This window comes from Lissotriton vulgaris, chromosome 8 (genome assembly GCF_964263255.1).
Source record: "Lissotriton vulgaris chromosome 8, aLisVul1.2, whole genome shotgun sequence".
Classification (NCBI taxonomy): Eukaryota; Metazoa; Chordata; class Amphibia; order Caudata; family Salamandridae; genus Lissotriton; species Lissotriton vulgaris.
The window spans coordinates 846,812,040-846,825,437 of record NC_141696.1 but is presented as its reverse complement, the minus strand read 5'-3'; the positions used below and the strand labels follow the sequence as shown (position 1 = coordinate 846,825,437).

General features: G+C 39.7%; 1 protein-coding gene across 2 annotated transcripts in view; it reads right to left on the bottom strand.

Annotated features, from left to right (window-relative positions):
- Nucleotides 1-13,398, bottom strand: part of LOC147698088 (acetylserotonin O-methyltransferase-like) — a 448,853-nt gene that overhangs the window by 64,373 nt on the left and 371,082 nt on the right. The gene's annotated exons all lie outside the window — the stretch shown is intronic.

Here is a 13,398-nt window from a genome sequence, read left to right as displayed (position 1 = left end):
GCAGATTTGGTTTCTTGTTGAATATATGGGAAAGTGGTCAACATTATAATTAGGAATTGTCATTTAAAAAACCTTTGAAATTCACTGAAAAAACCATAGGTTTCAGGCAGGTTATAGTTAGGAATTATCATTTAAAAAACCTTTGAAATTCACTAAAAAAACATAGGTTTCAGGCAGGTTATAGTTAGGAATTAGCATTTAAAAAACATTAGATATTCACTGATAAAACCATAGGTTTCAGGCACGTTATAGCTAGGATTTATCATTTAAAAAAAACCTTAGAAATTCACAGAAAAAACAATAGTTTTCAGGGGTGTTATAGTTAGCTTGACATTTTACTCATACAAAACCATTGAAATGCCTCTGTTAAAGTTAGTTGTACTAACTGTAATTCGCACCCGCAATCCACTGCTGATGATGTCACATATTACATCCTTGATGACATGGTCAGTGACAGCACTGATGACATCACTGATGATGTCTCTATTCAAAGTCTATAAAATGTACATATTAGACGTTCATTTAACTTCACAGACTAAGCTTTGCAAGTATTAAGTAATTGTTTTCCCAGACAGAACTGATCGTAGAATTACCTTTCCAAAAGTGGCATTTTCAGAACTGTGATTTACATCTGACTTTACTGTTAAAGAGGATTAATAATAATTTGAGGCCAAACATGACTTTCCCATCTATTCCCAATCAAACGTTAGCACATAATAACTGTAATAAGGTAACCCAAGATTATCCTAACGGAGAGGTAGGCCTTGCAATGGTGAAAAATAAATGTAAGAGATTTTCACTACTAGGGCATATAAAATGTACAAGTACATGATGAACATTTCTTGAATATTGTGGGCAATCATGGGACAATATTGATTCTGAGAGTATTTTTGTGTGAAAGAGAGAGAGGAACTGCTGTTTGCCATTTTGGCACTTGTGTAGACTTATAACTTTATTAACAGAATATTGATCTAGGCAAATTGTGCTATTATGGGATGGACAAGGGGCTTTTGGCCTAGAGTCAGATATTGTATAATGACATTTCTTGGTGTGTTTCTGTTAATATAAAGGACTCCTTGACCATCCCGTTTTGAACTAACCGAGAGAGGTATGTCAAGACTCCTCTTTAGCATCACTATTGTTTCTAATATATATTTTGGCTCGCAGTAAGCATGAAGCTGATGCCCCTAGTTTTAGATCTTCAGTCTATGATGCTCTTCGTTCTGCAAATTACACCACAATTATCTCTCATACACAACCTAAAGGTCTAAAAATCATTTAAAATGTGTGAGTTTCTACTTTGGGAAAACAAAGACAAAAAAACAAGTTTTCTCAAACAAAAAATATTTTCTTTAGTAAGAATTCATGGTATATTGAGAAAGAGAAGGTTGAGATAGTTAACATACAGTTTTAGTTTATAACAGTTTTCCAGGTGATTAGCAAAACCAGAAACCATTTACTATGTATAACAGAGAAGGTTTTCCAAGTTTGGGTTGAGTTATCCATTTTTATTATAAATGTATTGATGTTGCATTACTTTATGGTAGTCAGGTGTGAGGTATGACTGCAATGATCTTCCCTAGAACCAACCCAAAACATGCTCATAAATGCTGTCTCAGGCATGCTTGCATCTACCCATATCATGGCTCTTATGTGAGACCTTGGGTAATAATGCCATGTATCAGTATTTAGGCCTGAGTAAAATTGTCCAAATATGAAAATAATCTCATGTTTTTACTAGTATTTCATGTTTTGCATCTGAAGAGTAGAGCCAAAGAACAAGCCAATGTTTGCCAAGAACAAAAAAACAAGAGAAGGTACAAACCTGGCTCAATAATATGAACCTTAATGGCTCCGAACCATAACCTTCAATGAAAGCATAGTCACTTGAATTCACTATAGACACCAACCTCACCTTTGACCAACACATTGCCACAAAAACAAAGACACCACTGTACTAGTTCTTTCTTATAAATAACGAAAATATGTATGTACCAGAAAGCGACTTTAGAGCTGCAGATCAATTCTCGTACTCTTGAATGTGGATGGTATTAAAACCCTCCTTAATTGTCGCCCAGAATCAATACTGTATCCATTAGTTGCATCCTATATGCCAGAGCACATCTTATATAGGGCCTGACAAAATAGGATAAGTTCACCTCCAACCTAATGGAATTCCATTAGTTACTTTTGCTGGTCTACACCATCTTCAAAACCAGGTGCATCATTTACAAAGCCATCATGACCACTATCACACTTATCTTGCAGACAAATTCACAATCTATGTTTATTCTTGGCAGCCAGGATATCATTAGATAGCAGACAAGGAAATGTAAAAAATAAAAAACAAGGCAGTAGGCCTTTTCATCTACGCAACCAGGATGTGGTAGAAAACCTCTGTATCCTTAGGACCTCCCCAACACTGTTCATATTTAGAAAATAGTTGACAATGTACCTTTTTAAAGAAAAGAACATTATGTTACAATGCCATAAGAGTCCACAAAAAAAACTATCACTCCTATCACTGGTTGACTTTATCGTGGAATTTGACCATGTACAGCACTCTGCTTCCTTTTGGGTAGGTTTGAGCTACAGAAATACCACATACAGACATCCAGACATACATACATTATATTAGGAAGATAGATTTTTTTCCAGTTAAAAACTACATGAACAGAGCTAGACGGCTTTACAGAATGCAATTAGGTGTTGTATGGGCTATTATCTTAACAGTATGTGCCAGATGTTGAATGCCATTTATTTTGTTTCGATTCATTATCTGCGTTGACAATTTGAACAACTTATGAAATCCATTTTTTACAGTGGTAGTGCTATAGACAGTGATGCTACTTCACATATAGGAACAATCTCCTCTTCTTGCCCTGAAGACCACTCCATGTTCTTGTTGAGACCTTATTAATTTTTGACTGGGATTGTGGAGGGAAAGCCTCAGTCATTCTTTGCCTGCTGTCTCTGCTCTATCGATCAACATTGGATGCTTCGCATTTTTGAAAATTCAATATGTTCAGTCCGGTACTTTAATGTTTGAGGGAGAACAGGCGCCAGCATTTTACTCCCATTTTGTTTTTGTTTATTTTGTTTGCTTCTAGAATTTGACTAAGGGATGAAGAGCAAACCTCTGTGAGGCTTAAAGAATAAGAGTGTAAGGGCAATAAGCTCGTTGACGTAACGAAGGCTTAGGGAAATAGTATCTCATTTGAATTGTTTTTTGTTCTGATTTGTGATTAATATATGGTGTGTTACTGCTTTGGGCCTATTTTGCTATGAGGCAGTAATGCACTTATGCAGTTCATTTATTTACTTTTTAACTTAGTCACTGCTTACATGCTAGAGATATTTTAGGGCCCTGAGGATTGCCTTCAATTAATGCCAAATTAATTTTGTGTGCATGTGTCTGTTGGCGGCTGGGGCGGATGGCTCCAGAAGACCACAGCCAAGAAGCCACTCACATCTCTCTCTTTTCAGCTGCCTTCTTCTTCTTGTGCTTGGCATACACTGCTTCATAACCACTCACTGTTACTTCTTATTTTATTGAGGCTACTTTTGAGTTGGCTGGCACGGCTGATGAATGCATAACTCGAAAAAGTGTAATAGTGATCTTGAAACCATGTTTATCACATAAATGGTGGCTTTATTATCAACATTCTGATTTCTTATAACATAGGGAATAAATTAGTATATTGAAAACAAACACAACAAATATTGGCACTTTTCTCTCCAATACGCATTAGCTGCTTTGCTGAGCACAATTGCCATACATTCTCGCTATACTTGTTAAAAATGTTATGTTTGAGATTTTATTGTGTGTATATGGCTAGCTAACTAATGTGTGGGATGTTTTACTTTTTTCTTGTTATAATTCTAGTATGTGCTTGCATAACAAAATATAAAGTGCAACCATTGCATCAGCTTGCCAAGGGTCGGCCTAGTCACTGCTCTGCTAATTCAACTACCCCCTATTTTTGGAGCACACTCTCTCTGGTTCTGATATAAATATAAAGTTGTCTCTTAGAACTAAAATACAAACATACATTCATCAGGATCATATTGTTACTACTGATATCAAATAATCACTTTTATATGCACATGATAATACCATAAGTACTAACTTTTGCATTGTGAAATATCAACATTCTGTAAAAGTGACGTTGATCACTTCTGTTTGGCATGTTGCTTAGAACACAATTCTGAAGTAAAAATGTAAGGTTCAAACTCTTCCCAGTCTATCTCTGAAACCTAATTTAAAATATTCAACTTTGAATCTAAAATATAACTTCATTCCTTAGATTCAGAGGCGAAAAAAATACCAAGAGTTTTAAATTGTCTGATGGAAGACCCTGCTGATGGAAGACCCTGCTGCAACAACAAAGTATGCCAATTGCTTGGCAAAGATGCTTTGAACCATGTGGAAAATTATACTTACGATCTTTAGGATATTCACCAACATAGCCGAACATTGTGAGAGCTTGTGGCTTTAAGGGAAAAGTAGACACTATAATTATGTTTGTATGCCTCTTAGTAGAGGATCCCCCAGAGTCTCAAAGTGTTACTGTTGCTGGACCTGGGAATTCTGGGAGGTACGTTTTTGTCACAGATCGTGACACCTTCCCTAAGAAACACCATCATTGTTGATGTGGAGCTACTGGGTTACCTTCATTTTTGGCATAACATTTAAGTAACACAATTGAAGCGGTATGATGAGATGCCTGTTCCCATAATCACATCTCAAGGCCAAATCCTTTTAATCTACCCAATAATACAATTGCTTTTTAACAATCCTTGGATCTTAAATCTTACATTCTTCATCAAGACATGTTTGTTCAGAACAGTGTTTCAACAAACATACATAAGATATAGAACACATTTTTTCAGTTTTTATAGTCTTACAGTAACGTTAACCTTACAGCAATTCAATAAACACTCTATTTAATAGGAAATGTCTGGCATAATTTGTTTGCAGTGTAGAGGATTGACTTGGTGAGTGTCCATCCGTTTTCTTTCTTTCCATTCCATTCAATACCTTTATTTTGGTCACGAGGAGCATAAAAGTGCATTGTCATAAAAACACAAGAAATATGTACAGTTAAATACAGGATTATATATAACCTTAAAAATAGTTAATCTATCAGTGATAACGCAAAACTGTACATTTAAAAACCTTTTGACCAAAATAAAGTGCATTACTTATTCTACTCGGACCTGGTCCTGACCCAAAAGTGGGGTAGAGTACATTCATCTATAAAAGAACATGATCAAGTATACATGGTAATATACAATACAAATTGGGACAATAAAACAAGAATAAGATGAATAAAAATGAAGTTAAATTGGTACAATCATCAATATTAGCTTAAAAAAGTCCGCCGTACGTGCCACATTGAATTAAAAAACCGAGAAATAGCAAAGACAATGAGGGCATGGGTGTCATACTTTAAAACTCTCAATGCCTCAGTGCAATGCACAAAACCTAAGTTCCTACATAGTTGAATAAGCCAGCGCTGCGGAGGTATTTTATTCGCGGAGCAGTAAAAGAGAGCATTTAGCTATGTCTCTTCCTTACAGTTGCAAGCAGGGCATCCACGTGAGCGTGTATTAGACCATTTATTTGTAAAGGCATGGAGACCTAAGGTCCCTACTCTAAACTGGACACACAGTTTCCTAGACAAATTTGGTTGGATGTCATCCAGGAAAGGTTCCAGGCTATACTCGACTTTAATATGCATAAAGTTGGCTGTTTCCTGGGTGACAGAAAGTTTATATATTCTGTAAGATTTTACCAATTCCAACCGTGAAATCAGGGGACATGATTCCTCAAGTGTCTTCCATTGATCTATTTTGCCCAGTTTGGTACAAATGTCCCTTATGTGCTTGAGCCAGGGTATTTTTGTAGTGCGTGGTAGGCCCAAAAGCTCTCTGAGTTCCGATCAATAGGTTGTCAGTTCCGGGGTTGCCCATAACCGCCGCCAAAAGGTTACGGTCAGAGGGAGATCTCTTTGCTAATTAGCCTCATGCCCAAATCCAAACGTAATGTGCTGAGGAGCTGCTGGGAGGGAGGCCCAGCAGCTGCCTCATAAAATTGATCTCTACCTTGCTCAGGCTGGTGGTGGAGCAGTGCCCCCCACAATTCTGCCCCATACAATGTAGCACCCCTTGCCTGTGTTTTGTAGATCTAACCTATTGGCCACATTGGTTTGAATCTAGACATTCTATATAATGTTGTGAACCCTCCCACTGTCTGAGCTAACTTGAGGCTTGCCTTGGTAATCTGCAGGCCCATTACAGATGCTTTGACAAAGTGAGGCCCAAGTAATCAAAGACCGTCACTCTTTCAAGCAGGATGCCATTCAGAGATGGGATGGGGCGAGACTTGTTAGCAGGATTGAAGACCATATATTTGGTCTTCAATGTATTGATCTCCACCCCCCTATTCTTGCAGAAGGCTTCAAAGCTATCAAGGAAGTGTTGGATTCCCATTGGCATCTTTGAAAGTAGAAGGGTATCATCAGCGAACAACATTGCAGGGACCTTACCAGAGGCAAGCCTAGTGGCATTGTTGTCCTTCACCTTTCTAAGTTTGTCAATGAGTCCGTTTATGAATAGACAGACTATAGGGGGTGCGAGAACACAATCCTTTCGCACTCCTTTGTTGACAGGTAAGCGGGGAGTTAATTCAACATATTGATGGGATTTAAAGTAGAATGATATAACGTATGCTGGCTTGCAGCTTTGTGTATTTTCCAAACTGATCAAGCTTTGTGCAATGCAAAGCTTATCAATTTACTTTTGTGTTCTTTTTTTTAAAAAAAACATAAGCTGGCCTCAGCTCAGTATCCTCCCTCCCACACCTCTTACCTGAGGTGGTGAATGTACAGCCTCCACACTTAAAAGTTTGTTTGCTGGAGGAAGTCCTACCTGGGATATTCTAGATCAGGAAATTATCACACCAGTAAGACCCAAAGGGATAAACCTCACCACAAGTAAAGGTAGTGTGAGAAATTGTGTTGTTGAATGACAGGGCTGTGAGCCCTGGTCAAGTAGCGTCCACAATCCCTTGCAGGATAAACCACAAAAAGTTAGTAAAATTACCTTATGCACACAAAGGTAATAAAGAAAAAACACAATACGTGAAAAATCCAAATACATTTTAGAAAAACAATACATTTTAATGAATGATTTGACATCAAACTGGAGTTGTGAATTTGTAATAAAGATTTTAGAAAAAACTAGCACCTAAAAGTTCAAAGCACCAACTGCGGACATCTATTTGCACAAGACCTGGTCACAGTCAAGTGAAATGGGCCCAGTCAGCGCTTACCTTTGGACTTTGAAGAAATGTTGTGAAAATGTGTCTGAGATGTTTAAGTGCAGCGGGGCAAGTGTGAAGGAAGCCTGTCTGTCTGCCACTGAGGAGGGCGAGGGGACTCTGCCTACATGTCCCAGGATCTCGGGCGGACTCTGCCGCGAACGTCAGCGTAACGCGCCTGGAGGCGCCAACAAAATCCACTGCTGGCTCTCGCAGCGTGGTACGTGCGCGGGCGTGCCCGGGCAAAGCCCATGCCAAGGGCGAGCCCGTCTGCACCTGTATGCGGCAGACAGAGGCCGGGCAGGGCCCCCCCCCTTGGCAGCAACATAGAGATCTGTATTGATTACAAATCTACATCGCAATAGGGTAAGAACTATGTCCATTCACTTGCTTTTAAGGAATTCTGTGAGCCGCATGGCATTTTATCCTCTAATCAACCCACTGGCCTAACTGAGAACTATAACTGTGAATTGTAAGTCCGGATCTAGGTCACACCTTCACCGAACCCTTTTGAAATAACTTCCATGGCTGGTAGAATATCGTCCCCATCTTCATAAAAATTATTCATAGGACTAGGAGACTTTGATTGGTACAAATCAGCTGAACATTTTTTTTTCTCTCTTTGTTTTATGGACCTTAAGATAGGAAGGGACGCTACGATCAATACATACCAGCTGGATAGTCAGTACACTTTGTCTCTGTTACAAGTACCCTGTGGATACTGTAAAAGCATGATAGATTCCCCACTATTAGAGCTGAAAATCCTGTCGGCAAGTTTGAGCAGCTTGCTGACGGGAAAATGGGGAAAAGGAAGGCAATAGAACAAGTAACAGGTAGAATGAAGATGGCTAAAATTAACAAAACTGTAACCGCTGTAGCTGATAACTGTACTTTAGCAGTTATTGACGAGTTGATCGAGGAGGTTGAAGCTATGCTAGCAAAAGGGGATGAAATGGCACCTAAAGACCATAAGAAAATCTCTACTTACTTTAGTAAACAAAGTAAAGCAACCTCTACTAAACAAATCCCAAAGCAAAAAAGCCCTTTATTAATTGTGCATTGTGCCCCGGAGCCCTGTTATCTACGCAAGGTAGTTCCTCCCAAAAAGACTCACCTAGGCGAGTCACTACAGGCCTGGAAAAGCCCAGTACTCCAACTAAGGAACTCATGAACCTAGAATGCTTGAATTGATATTAATATATATATTAATATATAAAAAAATATATATACTTTTATTTAAGATTAACAGAAGACCACGAAGAAAACATTGAGGACCAATTAGAGCTGATCGAGAGTACACCGCGGGTCATAGCATGCTCAAGAGAAGTAAGAACCCAAACAGAACTAGTGGTCTCTAACAAGGTACTGAGGGATCTTTGCCATAAGCAGGACTCTACACAAAAGGAGATAGCAAAGCTCAAGAGAACGCTTTTGGACTTGCTAAAAAGTCTGCCTTTAGCTTATAAATAAAATAGTAAGTTGACAAACTCTTTTTCACACTCTGGTGATAAACTGGATTTGACCAACAGGGCATGCAAGCGAGTAATCCATCCATCTGGTGCACCAATTAAAAATATAAAAAAGGACCCAACAGACCAAACTAGACACCCAACTAGAACACGATTTTATTAACCAAAACCAAATTCATACAGGACACATCTGAATGAACTAACTGTCCCAGGTAACTCCACGAATAACAAAAGAATAAAGCCCCTCAGGTGCCTCAGAATACACACACGTTGAAACCATCCAGCTGCTATGAGCCAGGTTCAAGCTTAAAACACCTGAGAAGGGGGGGGCACAGTTACTTACAGAATGCCCATTTATCAAATCAAAAAACGGCTATTTATAAACCCAACATGCATAAAAAATTTTTGGTAAACGTTCCAAGATTAAATTGGGGAGCTGGAGAAGATGAGGATTTCCTAATAAATAAAGCGATTAACAGGATCAGACACAAACGCTAGTGTCTCTCTGTAATATGATCAGATATTATAAGAGCTGAAAGGCTACAACAGAGCGGGGGGAGTATGGACGACATAAAGTTAAAGTTTTGTTCAAGGTTCATAGCAGAGAGCTTAATCAATATGAACCTCCGGTCACATACTCTCTTTGATTCATCGATTAGCATCAACCAAAACATTCTTGAGTCAGCCACTAGCACTAACCCACACCAAGCAATGCAGGAGACAACAAATCAAGATTCTGTAGATTGACTGGCAAGGGAACATATGGTAAATAAGATGGTAAAGGGAGCCCCCCTAAACAAGATACGAACCCTGTCAACTCGAATCCTTGCTCTTGTCCCCAACCAAGTTTTGAAGGTACTTCCCATGTAACACATTGTGACAGAGTAGACAACACATACTTAATGGAGGAGGGCAATACCCATCTACCACTTATAGATATGTCAACCACACATACACTCCTAATCTCTAAATTGGTAAACATAATCTTTTGGAACGTAGCTGGGCTGAAGCAAAAAATTAAGGAACCAGTTTCCCAGAACTATATAGAGGGCTTTCACCTCTGTCTCTTTCAGGAGACATGGGCCAGGGAACCACAGTACAAATTAGGGTGTAGAACCTTTAGTATAGAGGCAGTACAATCAAAAAAAGGGAAGGCATCTGGAGGACTGATAGTATGGGTAACAATTAACCTAAATGTCACCATAAAAACTGTAGCTACAGGCTCATTGGACATCTTGGGCCTGAAACTTAGGGTTTCTAATGCCACCCAAATGTATCAAATGTCTATGTAAGACCTAGGGAATGTTCAAAAGAAGCATCTCTTCTATCGATCCCAAAGATGCCATCATCATAGGGGGTGACTTTAATTGCTGTTATGAACCTATGGTGGGACTCAAAGTAGTGTCTGTAGAGGAAGACCAACTCAGAGGGATTCCCCTCCTTCAGACAAAAAGTACAGTGAGGTGTATAACCTCTGCCATCCAAATGTTTCATTTTACCATTGAAAAAGGTTTTAGAGCATGCAATGGTCGATTCCACATAGACCTTGCTTGTGCAAACACCTTTGTAAGAGGAAATTCTAGGTCGAGAATACATTACATACTTATCAGTACATCACACTGGCTATATGCACAGGACTTTAAGATTGATAAGAGATCAGAGCGCGATCATCCCCCATTATGTTTGGTATTAGATGGGAAACATTTTTCACTCCATGAAACATCAGAACCTTATCTATGAGTAGAACTAAGGCAGCCTCTGGTAACTAACAATCGAAGGCAGTCAGATGGCCTACTCTATTAGACCAAGTTGAACCCCTAACTAGTATTTATAACAACTTCAGTGTCCTTGTAGGTCCCTACCTGGAACAAGACAGTGAAATTAGTAAGATAACAGACATCCACTAAAAACTGGTAGAGGAAATATAAGTATACTTAACTTAACCACGGACAAAAAAGAAAGCCGCAAAGATAAGAGTCCAGTCATCCAACCCTTAGTATGATAAGGAATGCAGAATGGAAAAATTTGACTTATTAGCGCCCTAAAAAACAAAAACCCAATTGAGATTAGAGCAGAAAGAACTAAATACAAGAAAACGCAAAAGATAGCCCAAAGAAACTGGGAAGATAGCATGTGGGAGGAGCTTATTACAGCGACAAAAAAGGGGACCAAGCCATGTTTTGGAAACTGATGACCCATTGAACTAGACATGACGTAATGGTTTCTGACCACTAGCTAGACCCTATCACTTGGCAGAGGCATTTTACAAACCTCTATGATACCATTGTTGACTCTGATCCAGTTAACCACTCTGCAACTAATTCTTGGGGGTTCTTGTCTATAAGTCAAACAACACCCTTACAGTTTAGCATGGAAGATACTGCACTTGCTGTAGCAGCCATTAAGACATCAAAGGCACCAGGCCCTACAGAATTCCGAGGGACTTATTTAAACATAGTCAGGAAGTGCTGTACCGTATATAAACAAACTAACAAATGCAATAGCTATGGGGCAGCCGGTGCCAGTGTCCTGGAAGGGAGCTGACATAGTCCCCATCCACAAAAAGGGCAGCAGGGAAGAGCCTGCAAACTATAGGCCCATAAGCCTAATAGACGTACTACAGAAGGTTTACGCTAGACATATTTTAACTAGGCTTACTGATTGGATGATAGAAGAGAATCTACTATCACCATGCCAGGCTGACTTCCTGCAGAAAACAAGTACAATAGACCAAGAGTTTAGACTGTTGATTATAGGTTGGAAATACACAAAATTAAGATCTAGCCACTTATATGTCGCCTTTATTGACCTAAAGGCAGCATTCGATTCGATCCCAAGGGCCCAGCTGGGGGAATCCTTACACCAACAGGTTCTAATTCAAATAATTAAGTTACACCAAGATAACTACGCTAAGTGGGATGGGGAAAAGGTATTGAGCTTACTGATGAGATCCCAGCCAAGAGGGGAGTGCGCCAGGGCTGTGTCCTGGCGCCGACTCTCTTCCTCTTGTACGTAAATGATTTAGTTAAACATCTCCAAAATTGTGTACATGATTCACCACAATTAGGAGGTAATCACATCTGCGCCTTAACATTTGTGGATGACACTATCCTGTTGTCCCAAACACCTAGTAGTTTGCAGAATTTGCTCCACAGCCTCAATAAATATTGTAAAGTAAAAGGTCTTGAGGTGAACCCAACAAAAACGAAATACATGAATATAAGGCCATATAGAAGGTTTAAGGACAAAATATATTTGAACGGCACAGAATTGGAAACGTGTATCACATTTCGTATATCTAGGGGGTCACCTTGTAAATGTAAATTGATACTTGTATAGCGCACTACTCACCTGCAAGGGTCTCAAGGCGCTTGTACGAATACCGCTGTGGAACCCATCCTGGCTTTCCCTGTGAGGCATCCACTCCTGGGCACCCCCAAGGTGGAGGCCAGGCATCCTTAGCGTTGTGGGGGCCATTGTGGAGATTAAGCAAGCTATTGCCCAGAGTTGCAGAGTGGGACCCATGATTAGAGTAGGCACTGAGGCGAGAATTATCAGGTCCATGGAATTTTGAGCCCAAGACACGCCGAGGCAGGGAATTGAACCCTGGTCCCGGGCTAGACCTCTGCATCAGGGTCTGCCGCTCTAATCATTGAGCCACACTTCTCCACCTTAGACTCTAAACTTTCCTGGCTGCACAGATAGAGAAGTCGAAGGCTATTTTAACACAAACCTCTATCCCCATTGTAAAAAAACAATCTGTAACATCCTCAAAAGCCATCACTCCCACCCTGGAAGTGTACAAGGCCAGTGCCCAAACTGCTGCTTTGCACGGTGTGGAGATTTGGGGAAGTGGCACTCTCAAATCCTTAACCATTGCCCACAATAAAATTTTGAGAATGTTTGTTGCCCTTCCTCAACATACTCTGCTGATCCCCCTGGCCTACGATTTGGGCATCAAACACTTGGAGTACCTAGCAATCTGGAGAACCCTGTTGTTCTGGATCAGATCTTGGATAACACTGGAACTAGCAGTGTATAGAGAATGACTTATGACTGCTTTCACTCGACACCCAAGTTTCCTATCCTTTGCTGACTCACATAAGAAGAGCATGGCTTTTTGACTTAGGACTGAGCAGATATAGGTTGAATCCGAGCCTGCTGACTCCTGAGTAAAAATTTGAGATTAAATTGCTATTTTGGGACTTTGTTAGAGACAAGGTAACCGTACAATCCCTACAGTTTAAAATTACTCCTTACTTTGAGCCGTTTTTAGATGGGATAGAACCATTATTGGCAAAGTGTCTATATCTGAAATTTAGATACAATACATTGCAATTAAACAGTTTTGTTGCCAAATGGTCAATGTCACACCTCAAGGAGGGAGAGCCCTATTGAACCTTATGTCGGATGGGGGTTGATGAAGACATTCCACACGCATATAAACCCGTTAGAAGTAAATGGATAAAACCGATAGCAAGGTGCCTTAGTGTCAGGAGAATGAATGACATGTTGAGAATATTAAAAACTGACAACTCCCTCCTAATAGTTTTTGGTCTCAGACGATTTTTATTGGCTGTTTACTTTACAAGGAAAAAAGGAGGG